The sequence below is a fragment of the Anser cygnoides genome, chromosome 10 (genome assembly GCF_040182565.1).
Source record: "Anser cygnoides isolate HZ-2024a breed goose chromosome 10, Taihu_goose_T2T_genome, whole genome shotgun sequence".
Lineage (NCBI taxonomy): Eukaryota > Metazoa > Chordata > Aves > Anseriformes > Anatidae > Anser > Anser cygnoides.
Genome location: NC_089882.1, coordinates 19,610,550 through 19,626,740, shown reverse-complemented (window position 1 = coordinate 19,626,740; position 16,191 = coordinate 19,610,550). Strand labels below are relative to the sequence as shown.

The window sequence follows — 16,191 nt, the reverse complement described above, 5'->3', positions numbered from 1 at the left end:
AAAGTGACCCCTATTAATCTAATTCCATTTCCTAATCTCTTCAGATATAAAACTGAACAGTAACTCACTACTCAGATTTCAAGCAGCATCACTGCAAAAAGAAAATCTCTCCAGAATGCACACAATTCATGGGTTAAGTGAAAATTGTCACACCTAGAGCATCTCCTCAAAACCCTACACAGGCACAACACTTCTGGAACTCTGTAAAAGCCTCCAGCATCAGGGGTGAGGTTTTTTTTTGCGTTTTCTTCTAGCACCACCTTTTAAAATTTCTGTTTCTGTCTTCAGCTGTGCGCTCCTGCTTGCAAACATTGATGTGATTTTTACTTATATGCCCACTATTTAAATATGAAAACCATCACTAACAGCCCTACTTTCAGTAAGTTCATGCACTAACAGTGGTAGTAAGAGCTCACCCTCTGCACCTCCAGAAGAGGTTCTCATCTTGTTCCACAAGACTCCCAACACGAGGCCGTGTGTCTGCCCACAGCCAACAAGGCGGGGGGGGGGGGTTGCACCAGTATGGTCCTGTGCAGGATGAGAGTGGGGAACAGCGATCAGGTTGCAGAGAGAGCAGCTCCCTTGCAACAGCAGCAAATGAGGCCAACCCACCCGGCAGAGGAGCAGCCTGCACAAAGGCATTGAATTTGCGCAGACGGAACTGGGAGCTGCCATTTCTGCACGCTGCTTTGAAGTGTACCACTAGTGATGTTAGTATCACAGTTTAGAAACCTCTGCTCCATAAACATAAAACTCCTCCAGAAAAGATGCGTAACAGACCTATTAAACATTTTGAACTGAAAATTACATAGAATACACTGAACTGCCAGTGCCCAGACTGCTGCTGTCATTGCGTTTTTCTGCAGAACTGAGAACTTGCAGCCTAAGGTACGTGGCCTTTTATTTGTTAAGACGACTACCCAGATAGGAAACCTTTTGCTTCTGGCTGCAGAAGCCTGCTTAAAGGCAGCAAAAGATAGAAGCAAGGAATTTTAATCTCAGTCACTTGTTTCGAAGGAATGCTAAATAGGAAGCTGAAGAAAATGTAAAAGCTTTGAGAAATCTTTCAGCACAGATTTCAGCAGAAATACCCAGATTGTGTGCTTAGCAAGCACAACTGGAAATCCTCAAAATGTAGAGATGGGATGTGGGGGGAATGCTGTCCCCCACCACAACCACCCCAATCTTTCCAGTATGGCAACATTAACTATTTCCTAGCAGCTAGTTCTATTTTCTCCCTTTCACCTTTGTAAACAACATTTAGATCACAGCAGGCAGATAGAATACTCTCTCTTCCACAAAAAAGCAGACATTGCTAGATACAAGAGTGGGTTGCTTGGGATGTTTTTATTAACTTTCTCCTTTCTGATACCATTTCTCCATCTTGTACTGGGTTTCCTCACTGGCTGCACAGGTAGCATCCAAGTGAATGTGACATTAACCATGAAAAACTTCTGTTCCCCCTTTTCATTTCAGTTAACATCTGCACTGTTGTTTCTTTTAGTCAGTCCTGCGTGGTAAGACGACAAATTCATGCCCGTATAACAGAGGTATGAGTGGTTGTTGCCAGGTGACCAGCAAATACCTGATAAGAGCCCAATCAGCCAAAACTTCTCACAGGTATAGGAATATTACGGAAGTAACCAAGAAAAAAAGAAAAAAAATGCATTCTGGTTCAAGGTCCTCTTTTTAGTTGGATTTAATTCCATTGTTACTTTGATTGCAGTTTTCCTTCCTTTCCCTACTACGCAGAAAGTGAATACCCATGTTTTCTTCTCCAGTGGCTGGTTTGCAACCCCCGTTTCCTTACTTAGCCACTCTGCAGCATGCAGCGAAGGCTTGACAGGCTCACAGCCCTGTTCTGCTCGGAGCTACCATGTTAAACCTGCTGACGTTAGGTGAAATTAGGTCAGCACGAAAGTGCTAGTGAAGGGGAATAAAATCCTGGATCTCATTTCTCTCCTTGAAACAGCAACCACACATCAGGGGCATTATTTTCCATTTTCCATCCTGTATGGTTGCGGTAATTTGGATTCTCTTCTACTTAGCTGAGCAAGAGTGGAGGAGGAGAAGGAGGAGGTGGAGGAGGAAAAGGTACTAATCTCTTTAGAAAGCAGCACTTGACACCAAGTGTGTAGGTGATAATGACTACTTCTAGGGAACTGACATAATACCAAGCATTTACAGTATAGTGAAACTTTGCTCTAAGAGGAGCAAAGGTCCACTGAAGCGATTAATTCATGATTTTTATTCCATCACACCACAAAAGAGCTACAGTATAATTAACTCTAAAGTGACTCTACAGTTGTTTATACATCCACAGTGAGAAATGGCAGCAGTACATCATCCCAGTTGCTTGTCCAGAAAGCACAAAGAAGGTACAGTTCACCTTTCTTCTGTTCTCCAGGATTGAAAATTTCAGCTATTATACTGAAAATAGAATGAGTGAATGCATGCTCTTCCATGCAGAAAGAACAATAAATAAATGAACAAACACTAAATTACATGTGGCAAGTAGCAAACATGTAAGAAGCAAATTTTAAATGAATCACAATAATATGAATGTTCCCCAGGTCCCCACACATCTCTTCTACATAATTAAGCTAAAACTGCCCTAACAGACGGAAAGAAAGCTGCAATAGCTTTATTTACATATAAACAGTTATGCAACTGAAAACATAAGTCATGCATGTGAGGTAATGGAGAAACTATCAACACAGTTATTGACTACACTTTAGATCTCCCTTTCAAATGTCAATTACAGTCTCTTCCACCTTCTTACACATTCTTCTCTGTGAGGACTACCTTGTGCCATCCCTACTTCAAATACACTAAAAAGTGTCCCAGTCTTTTTTTGTTGTTGCTGTTTTAAAGCCTGAGCCAAGGCATATTTGTACAACATGTGCCTAAGCTATAGTACAAAACTAAAAATTAACTAGGAACACACAACTTTGTACAGCCTACCATAAAATGCCACTCATGGTGCAGCAATACTAATTGAACCATGTCCTCTTTTGAAACCTACAAATGTTTGCTGGAGAATCGTACGTTTCACCACAGCCAATCTCAGCCTAAGGTTTGCCAAGTAAAGATACTAATGCAAGGCTTTTTGCTAAAGCCTGACTTGTTTTGAGGTAGAATTTTCCTCTAATCCTGCTTATTTTATTGTTCAAATATTGTTTTTGCCCAAGATATTGGCCTCTATTCTTTACTCCCAACTTGGATGTCTAAGTTTTTATTGTACTATTGTGTCATTTGGCACATGAAGAATGAGGTTAAGTGGTAAATGATTACCTTATCTTTGCAAGATGAATTAGGCCTAGGCACAAAGGTGCCAAAAGTAATTATCGTATTAGATGTGGCAACATAAGAATCACAAAGTTAACCTCTGCGCAGCTATTGCACATCGAGCTGTGCATTTGCTCATGTTCATCAAGTTTCTGCGCACTCAGATTTCTCATTCATACATGACAAATAAACCTCGTCATCCACATTAATGTCTTTGTGAAGGTCGCATAGCTCAGTTATCCATGAGAAGTCTCGTGTTGCAAAATCTGTGGGGGTTTTGTTTAAACTGATTTTTCTCCTTACATACAAGTTCTACAGGTTCCTTATGATGCTGTTTTACAACACAAATCATAAAGTTCTGATGTTAAGCAGCATTTTACTTGGCAAACTTACAGGAGAGCGGAGCACGTCCAGCAGATCTAAGAGCTGACTTCTGCCGGAGTGAGCTGTGCCACATCTTCCTTCTCAGACGCAGGTTTTCCCTGTTTCCCGTGCACGGCCACTAGGGCTTGTTTTGACCTCAGGAAGACACGTTTCAGAGAGCAATATATATGAAAAATTTATTTCAATCCTCCCTACACTCCATTAAAATATGTTTCTGCTCTCTTTTTCTTCCCTAGTGAGCTCACGGCCGTGTTAAATGCAAGAAGAAGGAAAACGTCAGGGAGAAGGAAATGGGGTACTCTTTCTAGTTTTGTCACCAAATGTCCCTTAAAAGATCTTAATTTCAACTCCAGGACATTATCACTGCCCAACTGAAAGTAGTCAGCTATAGGGAGTAAGAAATCCTGATTGGAAGCTAACTGACGTGGTATCTCAAAGTCAAATTTAAGATCATAAAGACAGAAGTATTGATTTTGCTTTCCTGTGATACTGACTTATTAAAACAAGCAAAAAGTCACATACCCCTTTTACTTTTGTACATTTTGAATGTTGCACTGTTTTGTTTGTTTGTTTGTTTTTCTGAAGTTATGTTTGTAGCACAAAACTTTCTGCTTAACAGAAATAGAGAGCTATATGGTAACAACAGGTATTATGAAGGTCTGAAAATTTTCCATTTAGCTCAAAATGAAGTTGAAAGTGCATTAAGCACAGGACTTCCATAAGGTGTTAAACTGCATGGTTAAATTACATGCAATCTTACGGCATGCTTGCTGTCTCTGGAAAGAAGGGAGCCAATCTACCATAGCAGTAGTTCTTTTAACGAAATAACCAGTAATCCTATTTTCTAAAGGTTGGATAGGCAGCTGTAGAGGATTGGAAGTGCAGCAGCCCTCTGATCTCATCACTTTCCTTCCAACCTCAGAGTCAGCTCCACGTGGTTCACTGCTCCTTCCACCCCGCAGCCTGGCTTCCTGCAGCCTAAGCCAGTCATATTACGTGTAAAGTTCATGTGCCACCCAGAAAGGACTGAGATCGGCTCAAAGATGAGTGCAAGAACCAGTGCAAGGCCGGACTGGGACCATGACTATGACAGGAGATGAAAGCAGAAAGGCCAATATCCAGCTGTTGCACCAGCCAGGGCTGTGACAGAACAGCGGCCTGATGGACATGCTCCCACCCACGTCAACCCCACCAGTAAATGATTGCCTTCCACCAGATGGAATTATTCTATTGCTAATGATTCCTCACTGACCACAGAGTATCTCTAAATTCAAGCTATGAAACTGAATTGCAGTGCCCCAGTGGAGAACATCTGTGTGTAGCGCTTATTTGCCGTGTAAAATCAAACATAAATCACTTCTTCCCAGGAAACTATGGGCTTTGCACAGGTGACAAAGTTTTCTGTGTCTCTCAGAAATTATAGCCCTATTTTCTGGTCAGTTATCACAGCTTTTTACTGGTTTTTGTCATGTGGCAAATAGTTGAGATTATCCCAATATGTTTTATTTGTACTGTTAGTGAAGTTACGTGCTCCCAGTTGTTAGTATCTTCCACTGCACCATGTGGTTAGAAGCACTGTTAGATCAGTTAAAAAAGAAAAACAGGTCAGTTGCAAAATCTGCAGCCTTTTCCACCAGGGCTGCAAAACTGTTTAAAAGGCTCCCTAACTCCGATTTTAAAAGTCCCATTTTAAAATTGCTACGCTACTATCAGTGACAGAAAAACAGTTTCCCAAAAGTCAAAGAAATGGCCCGCCCATGTTTGCAGATCTAAGCAGTTAAATCGCAGCTAGGAAGCTTGGGGGAGAGGAGACAGGTGCGAGGTGGCTGCTTTCAACACAGCACTGCCAAGTTTCTAACAGGCCCCTGCACATCCCACAAACCTGCACTGGGGCTCTTCACACTGGGCAGCTCCTCCTGGCAGGTGAAAGCAAGAGACGAGAGGCAAAGTTTGCTCAGATTTCTCAAAGATTTCTCTGAACACAGGAGCAGGGAGCAAGAAAAAGATGGAGGAGCTTGCAAAGCTTCCCCTGCGTCTGAATTTTGGTTGTTCAAAGTTAAACTGCTTTAAATTGAATTAAAGAATATCATGTATTATAGCGTGTTTTGTAACAGACGAGGCAGAGTAGCAGCCTGCACAAATTCCTAATCACTAGAATTAACCTGTCATCTTGCAAGGTCACAATCAAGAGAAAGCACCTCTGGAAAAATAATAGGTGATGGAAAGACAGAATGAGCAAATAAATCAGTGGCTAAATATTGGTTTCTAGGAAATTATGCTGTTGTTCAGATGAGACTCTGCTATTTCAAATACCTTCTCAGCATTTTTCAGGGAACAAGGTTTTCCATTTGACCATCAACTCAAATTAATATATTCTAATCCTTTCTAGGTACAAAATTGAAATCAAAAGAGAAATCTGACTTTCACAGAGTCCCAGCAGCGCTTCTGAAATGCTCTTTGCTGACATGCAGATTTCAAAAACATGTTAGAAGATTTTTAACCTCCTGCTCTTTCAAATCAGTTGCAGTAAAAGATATGTCTTTTTGTAACAGGAGTTTTCCCTGTAAAACAGTTTGCATATATTAAGAATTTATTCCAGGAGAACCTTCTTTTATTTTTGAATATGAATTAAAGGACTACTTTAAAAATATCACAAAAATGAAATTTTGAAGATGTATTGGAAAGAGCTGTTAACTCCTGAATTTCAGAGTTACTCCAAGTCCGCAAGTAGTATTATGGTCAGTTCTGTCTTGTCTATCAAAATTCATGGGACCAAACGATCTACACTCTAGTTTACAGCAGGACATTATAAGTTTATTTATAAATTAGAGACAGAAAAATAGCAGAATATTTCCAGTAACTATTCTTAAGACACGGAGAGAATCATTGGGATCTCCTGACAGAAATCCTTTTTCTCCAAATTAAGTTGCTTTTAGTAGCTATCTTCAGTTTAATGAGGAATTAAGAGGTATGGATGTTTAATGAAATTACATAAATATTGTGAACTACAACAGTGAATTAGAACACCATTCGGCTAGCATTATAAAATTACTGGTAATAATTCCTTCATTTCAATAAAGCATTATTATAAGAAAAATCTATCTTACGGCAAAATATTGCCTATCTATGGGCAGGTGATAAACACAAACTGGAGACAGGCACAGCAACAATGCTGATCATCCTTGAGACCAGTTCCTCTTGAAACTTGAATACCTGTTCACCTTAAATCGTAACTGAAAGACCAGCCTTTGCAAATTAGGCTACTCTCTCCCACCATTCACCATGGTGTCTCCAATTCTACCTGCAATGCAGCTTCCTTTCACATACCACCCCAAGCAAACAGAGGATTTAAGTTTCTTAAGATTGTCTATTGGGCATTTTTTTTAATGGCAGTTTAAATCAAGATATAAAAATATACCAATATTATAACAGGAAATAGTGCAGGAAAGATAAGGAAACTTATTTTTTTTATAAATCCAAATTTTCATCCATTTACGCTCTTAATATATATCATCATTCAAAACACAGGAGCACACCGAGTATACCAGTTACTTTCACACTATGAAGAAAAAGAGTTATTCCTTTCTCTGAGCTCCCTCTCTCTTTGTTCACCTTCAAATATTTTGTCAGAACACATATTTCCAACAGCAAACATGTCCTGAATGGAAGGAGAGCTGTGAAAAGAATTAGAACAGAAAGAGTACTAAAGGAAATACTTATGACAATATTTCTGCACAGACTTGGAACTACCATCTGCTCACAACAAAATAAATAGTCGTAACTGACTGGTCAAACTGTGCAAACGCATATACTTCATTTATTTCACCAGGACTTTTGCCTGATTTGTATCTACAGCCTACAACGAAACAAAAAAACAGGGTTGTAGAGAGATTACACTGAACCCTTAAAACTATATTCCTTCATAGTTTGAGTGAAAAAGTTAAAAAAACAGATAATTGAAATAATATTTTTTGTACATTACTTCTTTCTGCATTGAGAAATTTGGATTACTTCTCAGCACTCAATGAGGAACAAAATCCACTGTCATAAAGTTTAATTAAATTCAACCACTGTTCATTCAAAGCTATACCAATTTTTTTCAATATACTACTTTATTTTAATTATACACAAGGATAAACGCATTCTAGTTTTAGGACTGTGCTTATGTATTTTAGAAATACCTGTCACATTATCATTATGGTACTTTCTTTTCCTTGTGATGTTAAATTTTTACACAATGCATAACAGACTAGTAGCAAACTCAAGCCAATACCCACATTAATAAAAAGGACTATAAACCAATGCAAGATATAGATTTTCTTAAAAAGTCACACTTTGTAAGAAGTTGAACTTTTCTGATTGCCTTTTCCCAGAAATCTCACCCCCATATAGCTCTACTCCATGAGCAATAGTGAAGAATCTGTCCTCTACCTTTCACCTCCATCTTTCCAAACAAGTTAAAAAAAAAATAGGAAAAGGAAAAAAAAAAATGTGAGAACATATGTAGATCTTATCTTTTGCCTTGCTGCATTTTTAAATTCTATTTTAGCTGGTTTGGATTATTTTGTCTTCAGGCACAGCAAACATCTGGGGCTTAAAGCCAAGGGTGAGTTTTGAGACTGCCCACGGAATTTCCTCCATTTTGCAGTTAGCTGATCACCATTCACGGCTCCTGAGCTCTCTCCTTGTTTTTCCCTACTGTATTTTTTAAGTATGTTCTTTCCAAATACATCCAAATGACTCCCCTGTTCAAGTTTTATGCATTTTCATTTAAATAGATAGGTGGAGGAGGTATATAAACTAGCATTTCCCCATCCGTTTTATGTAAAATTGTATATAAGATGATGCGTGCATCACTAAAATAGCAGTTTAAAATGAATCATTCATACCAGTTTCCAACTTCTTGTAAAAGACGAGGATTGAACTGCCAGTGCAAAAACTTTGAAAATGCCTTATAACAAGAGACAGCATTTGTAAATATAACGCAGTGTAGGAATGCAAAGATAAAAAGTAATCTAGATTATGTTTGCTTGTTTGTTTAAATTTGTAGTATGACCATTACCTATTTTACTCAAATTTGACTACAGAATTAATAAAAGCCTTGTGGCATACAAAGTTTACGAAAAAAATGAAGCACCATCACAAAGGTCAGGACTTCTGCAGCAAAACCAAAGGATTAAAATGAGACTCCAGATGGAAAACAACCGAAGCTTTTCTTAAGCAAGTTTTAAACCTTACTAGACCTCGGCTGGTGATGAACTACAATAGTATATATACAAACAAGCACACAAACTCCCATGTGTATTCACACATATAAAAGCATTAAAGGGAGGGCTTAACATTTGTTTTACATTCTCAATATTTTAAACGATTATGATTATTTCAGAGGATTTTCTATTTCTCCCATTCTTCTTTCACATACAGATTGCAATAAAATGATTTTTCAGGCTTGCAGGGCTTTCTTCTCTCTCCTCCTTTCTCCTTTTCCTTAACTTTTCTTTGTACTGGTGCATGTTTTCTCAAAATTAATTCAAATTCCACAAAACCATAATAGAAAATTCTCTGATCCTTAATAATCTCATGTCTTAACTATTGCAATCTCTTTCACTTCAGCCTTTGTAAATCCCAATTTGCCATGCCTTAATTCTTTTCTAAAATACCCACTAAAACAATCGTGATGGCTCTTATATTTGATTGCATCATCCTTTTTTTTTTTTTTTTTAACCCCTTTTTCTTCCACAGTTGTATCAAGCAACAACTCATCAAGCAACAACTCAAACCCAACTCATTAACCTGGACATGGTATAGATGCCTTTGTCCGGCAGATGCTCTTTGTCTGGCTTAACTGCTCATTTACCAGGATTTTCAGGAGTCACTGGCTTCACTTATCTGTTCTCAAGAGGCAATCCCACTAACCTGCAAAACCCACCAACCAAGCTCTATCAAGTCTCTCTTCAACACCCAGTGGTTCTCTAATGAATGCAGACGACTCGCTCATGACTATTAGGAACTCTGCTTCAGATGCAACTTCTGACCCAGAAAGTCTCTCAGAAAGTGGTTACAGAAACAAGAAGTTCCCTTGCTACTAAAACTCCTTCCACAAAGAAAGGATCTGCTATTGACCCTTGTCAGAAACCGTATATAACTATTTGCTTATTTTCAGGAATGCTACCTCATGGGATTTAGAGAAAAGCTTATGAGAAAAACAAAAACAGTTCAGCACCACCCTTAATCCTGACACCTTGCAAAGCATATGCTTTTTTTTTTCATTTCGTCTCATCCATAAAGCACACTGGCATGTAGAAAAGCATGCACTCTTAAAGAAACAAGGAAGGAAAAAGAAGAAAGAGTTTAGTTGCTGAAAGTTACGTCTATGCCCGCTGGGCACAGATTTCATTTCCATTTCAGTGCAGTTTCTCAAGTAAGACTGACAGAGACATTTACAGTGGTGAATCATACTACTCCAGCAAGGCTGTGTGCTATTTCTCTGGGGACCTGGGGGATGATGGAGAGAGGAAGAATTCCTTGGCATCAAGGCTTGGCACCAAAAACATAAGTGGAGGAGTGGGGGCAGGAGGAACTCATTGAGGTCATTCTTACAACCTTTTCAGTGGGCTATTTCATGAATACCTAATAGAAACAGTTTATAAAGACTTATATGGACTTAACTCCCTTAAGTTGCAATTTATAGCCTAGAGGCTAGGTTTGGTTAGAAAGAGTAAGGATAAAAATATCAATATATCAATAAAGAATAAATAGAAAGTTATTCTTGGCTCTTTTTTTTTTTTTTAACCAGGCACGCATGCCAGAGAGCAGCAGCTTTACCTGTGGGTATCAGTTCACCTCCAGTACGAAGCTCGCACCAGCTGCTCCAGCAGAATTCAGCACAGAGTCAAAACCATTTTTTCTCTTTCCTCCTACAGCTTTGAAGCTACAGATCTGCTATTGCCAAGTCCCTCTTTTGACGCTAGAAATCCAGTATGATTTACAAGTACCTCTCATATACACCTTTTTTTTAATCACTGCCTCTAATATTTCCCTGGCCTTAATCCTTGTTCTAGATGATACTGATAGAGAGGAGGAACTACCTGATATAGATGAGGTGCTTGGACAGCTGTTCTTGTGATAAAAAGTTGTTGGTTTATTTTTTCTTTTTTTAAATCAGGGATGGAAATGTCCATTTAATGGGCAACAGCAAGACATATTTGCATTTATAAATCCAATAGTGGGTGTAATACATGGTCCTCTTCTGATCTGGGCAGGAGGATTCACAGTGGTAAACCTCTGCTTACATCCTCTCCCCCCACTCCCCTCCCACAAAAGAAAAAATACACACACACACACACACACATATATATATAAGGTTCTAAAATACAGAAGTTCTGCAAACAACATTAAGAAAACATTTATCAAACTCAGAATAAAAAGCTGTGATCTATTCTGAATTCCACCTCCGTTCAGTTAAATCGCTTTGAACTGGGCCTCAGCATTTTCAGCGCTCTTTCATTTCAAGAGAAAAAAAAATACAAACACAAAAAAGAGTTTTCCTCCACATTTTCTTTGCTGAACTTCATACCAGTTCAGTACTGGTACCAGGAACAGGCACCAAGTGATTTGGTCCGAAGTAAAATCAAACAGAGGCAGCAATTTTCCCAGCTATCAGATGATTAAGCTTTGCAGGACAAGCAAATGATATGTAGAAATTCCATAGCAGCTAATCAAAAATAAAACTTGAGAAAGCAGCAAAAAGCTCATAATGAAGAAATATATTCCACCACAGGTGGCAGGAAATTGTAGCTACCAATAACAAGTGTTATGGGGCTCAAGCAAAGAAAGAAAATTAGCATAAGCATGAAGGAAAAGTAGTGATAGCACCAAAAAAACCCTCCTCGGAGCACTCTCCAGAAATCTATCATGAGAATCAAGTGAAAAGCAGTAAGTAATAAATTTGCATTTTCTGTAAGACCTTGCATTCAAATATTCTTAAATATTTTGTGAGCTTAAGTAGCTGGTTGCAGACCATGTGTTGCTTGCATACATAAAAAGCGAAGCATCACTTCACTCGGTGTTGAAGCACCGACATCTGCAGGGAGAGATTACTGAGAAATCTAACACGAGGCCTAAGAATAAGTCACTTAGTCCATCCAAAGAGGGGATGACAAGGATCGCGATTGATAAGCCAGTACAAAACCTGCATTTCGAGACACTGAAGAGACACACAAGGTGCAAAGAAATGAGGAGTCCAAAGAGAAGGCCAAGGCCAGGCCCTGCACAGGCCAACAGCGCGGCCAGGATGACCAGGGGAGCGTGGCCAGCAAGGGGGAATTGCGGGTCAGACACAAACTCCCCTCCCATTTCCCCTGCTTTCCTAAATGACTCACCAGCCTGAGGAAAGATGTAGGAAGTGCGATGGATTACACAACCCTGCAAAACTGGCAAGTGCCAAAGAACCATTCAAGAAAGGTATTAATATTACTGGCTTAGATGAACTCTCCAGGGGAAAAATGGATAGGAATTCAATAGACGATGATTAGATCATCAAACTGAAAGCAAATGGAGAATTTTTCTACTTTGCTCTTGTAAGAGTGCACAATTCAGTCAAGTGAATGGAACTCTAAAGGCCATGCAGGCAAAATGCAGACTTAAAATTTAAAGCAGATAAATGAGATGCACCAGCAAAATCTAAGCTTTAAAAAAAAAAAAAAAAAAAGGAACTGTTGTTTTGTTTAAAGAGCTAAGCCTGATCTCGACTAGGAGCTAAACTTACAGGGCAAACTGAAAGAGAGGGAAGAGTACCACAGCCACTGAGGTGACTTCTTCAGCTGGGGCAGGAGAAGAGAAGGAAAAAAAAAAATAATCAAAAAGTCCTGTCTCTGCTGGATGTATTCACTTTGCAGTTTCTCCCTGAAAAAGGGAAATTTAACACAGGAATCAGTAAGAAGTGGAGTAATCAGCAAAGTAGGCACAGGTGGGGTCATAAATGAAAACCTTTGCTCTTCCATAGGATCAAAAGAATTAAGCAAGGATGAAGGATTTTTACCTTTAAAAAGGCATTTACCCTCTGAATTAAGGGGTAAATGTAGTATGCTGTATTTGTCAAGCAAGGTTTGGCACATAGCCTCTGAAATACAGTGAATGAAGACAAACGTGAACACATCTCCTTTGTGAGATTTAGTTTCTATATATTAGCATGTGAATTGTACTCAGCCCTCTGTGGTGTCATATTAAAGAATTACACATCTGAATGTTCTGTATTTGAAGGGAAAGCAGTAAAAAGGCATTAACCTGGGCTCTGTGAGCTAGGAACAGATATAAGTCAATAGAAAGCCAGTAACAGACCTACAAAGTCTGTAGCATGAAAAGCCTACCAAGAAAAAAAAATGTAAAGCAACAAATGATTTGAACAGCACATACAACATGCAGAATTCCAAGCACGGTACAGACGTAAGAAATGCAGCAGGAACACATCAAAATTTTTGTTTCAACTAAAAACTTTCCTTAACTTTATTACATTACAATATCATTACTTTAGGGAGCTGTTTGTATTGCTCTAGAGAGATATTTTACTGTGATGTTCAGTCACACAGTCAGCACAGAAGAGATGGAAAGAGCATAGCGCAGACATGCCACGTAACCTCTCAGGGTCACCATTTCCATTACCTGCAAAACAGATGTGACATAACCCGTACCACTTCAGGATTGACTGGTGAGAAGTCCTAAGCAAGAGTTAGATATTGTCTACTGTTATCCTCTCACTGAATATAGTTATTTTTTAATATTACCTCTACAGACCTCTCAAAATGACAAATTTGAAACTAAGTACAAGTTGTATGATTATAAAATGTCATTGACTTTACATAGTAGGAAAAGGTTATTTAATTAGGGGAGGTCAGATTTTCAAAGGAGGGAGAGTTCAAAGACATGCATGGATATTTTTATTTTTCATTTAGTTGTACAAAAAAAGAGATACCTGCACAGGCACTGGTAAGCACAGGAGCACTCTACTTCTGCATAACTTTTCTGAATGAATAACGCCATACCAGCCTCTAACAAGTGAAAGGAAACAGAACAGACTCCTCTTCCCCTTCAAAACACAGGACATGGTCCCAGAAAAAGTAATACAGAAACCGGTGGACAGGACTATTTGACATCAAGCCTATGAAATCAACTTTGTTGACATAGATATGATCATTAGGGATGAGTTGGCGTACAATTTGTGCCCATCTCAGCTGTGCTGAAGAAATACAATAAAGTGAGACTACTAGTCTCACTCTTCGCACTTACAGCTCTTTTCCTCCAACATAGAATAAGTTACAAAAGCAAAAGGTCACAATAATTACTTGAAAAGCCAAGAGTTTCAGTGGCTTTGCTAGTGCTTGAGTGCACAGACCCGACAGCGAAATGCAGGCATGGCTGTATCTGGTGCTGAAGATGAAGCCATTTCTTCAGCTTCATCGTTCTCAATTATGACGGGCATTCAATTTCTACTAAGTGCAGAAATAACATAGCAGCCTAAAGTATTTCCCTTAATGACTTAGACAGACGGCAAGAACCACCAAGCAAAACCATGTATGATTTCATAAAGGAATACCTTTGGGAGAGGACAACAGTTGCAATTACCTCAGTGACTTTTGTAAGGAAGAAATAATCCTTGTGAACTTGTGGCCTCACCAGACACCCACAAAAAAATCAGCATTACGTCCTGTTTAGTGTTATCTGAAGCTTGTATTAACACCTAGCACAACCAGAACAGTACCGTGTACATGTTCATCAATGGAAACAAACATCTTATGTAAATGCAACCTCAGTTCCAGTTCTGAGGCAGGTTAAACAACAGTGAAATCTGGGTAGAGTTAGACCATAAGCCCATTGCATCTCTCAAAAAGGGCATCTGAGAGGCTAAAGACAAAGCATTCTTTAGGAGTTTTTGTTGTTTTTTTGTTTGTTTCATTTTACAGGCACACTAAGTTGTGTGATTGTGCACAGCAGCTTGCCTTCCACAACATAAACGAAGACTATTGCATAAAACACTAAGGAATGGGCAAAACGATGGACAATGGTATTTTGATGATCTTACTCCTTGGGGGGGGGGGGGGTGCTGAATAGCAGGAAAAAGCTCTGTGTGGGAATTTATTTATTTACTTTTAAATATGTGAATGGCTAAGAAAGCTCCCTGCCTAGTCTGTCCTAGCTTTTTGTCTCTTACAGATGTTTAAACATCTGACAGACAAGTGTTACAGATGATTTGTTTTAAGAGAGTTTTTGAAAAATGTGTAGCTTCGATCTCTAGGATTTTGAAAGACAAGCACACTATTTGGTCTGCACAGCCTACAGCACCCATTAAAATCCTTCATTAAAGCAATAGTGACAAACTACTGCAGTCAGAAAGGAATGATGTCAGTAAAAAGTACTGAAGTTAGTGCAGTGTTCTCAGCATTAATGTTACAATTGCCACAGTCATTATGACCATATTTTCATTCTGATTTAGTTTCAGTTAAAGAACCTATCAATTAATATTTACATGTATGTGAGAACAATACATATGCTATTGCTCTAGTGGAAATTCATTTGGAAATTATTAGAGACAAAAGCATAAATCCTTGAATAATTCTATCCATACAAACATTACATCCTGTTTTGAATACGTTAAAGTTGTGCAAGAGCCTTTCTGTATAACAGTGCTTTTTATAAACTTTATCATACAAGTTACTTCATTTTTTTGATATACAATATAAAAGCAGATAGGTAATCTATCTAAAGCTAACTCTTACAGTGTTCTTTGTAGCACCTATACAGAATGTAAGCTATATAATATGGAAAGCTTCCTTAATTACTTACAGAAAACGTAAACCCCCTCCACCTTTTTTTTTTTTCTGTGCAGTTGTTATTCGTGTTTTTCAGATCAATCTAAGTCTGCTTACTTCTGCACATCCCTCAGAAGAAGAAGCGTCCTAGGAAAATGATACCTCAAACCACAGGGCAGTCTTGCAATATATTTATTGCAGTCATAAAGCAAATTTGCCCAGACATCTCCTTGTAATCATCAAAATTAGAAGTAATCCTATACTTCACTGCATAAAACTCTATTTCAGAGTAAATACTTATTAATTTTTCTTTACTGATTCTACTATTTCATAAGACTAAACTTAATTTAGTAGATAGTGAGTGCTATTTCCCCTTTTTCTATAATAGTTTGAACATTATACCTTATTTTCCCTTCTTGGTTAATGAGTCTTTAGTAACAAGAGAGGTATTAAATGGAACAGCGGATTATACATTTACTGTATCACCACTTACAACACATTTGAACTACTTACTATTCAACAGAAAAAAAAAAAGAAGAATAAATACAAGCTTTTTCATTTCATTCAGAAAATAATAGAATTTTCATACATTCAGAGCAAACTGTGCAACTTCAATTTAACATGTTTATAAAGCTCATCCAATCCAAGCTGCCTGACTTCTCGTGCGGTTATAACTAAAGTAATGCTTGAAATAACTTGGTGCTGCTCTGTACCT

At 38.4% G+C, this 16,191-nt stretch overlaps 1 protein-coding gene across 19 annotated transcripts in view; it reads right to left on the bottom strand.

The window, feature by feature from the left end:
* The window catches only part of ATP2B2 (ATPase plasma membrane Ca2+ transporting 2), a 414,437-nt gene that overhangs the window by 247,792 nt on the left and 150,454 nt on the right, over window positions 1-16,191 (bottom strand). The window lies entirely within an intron of this gene.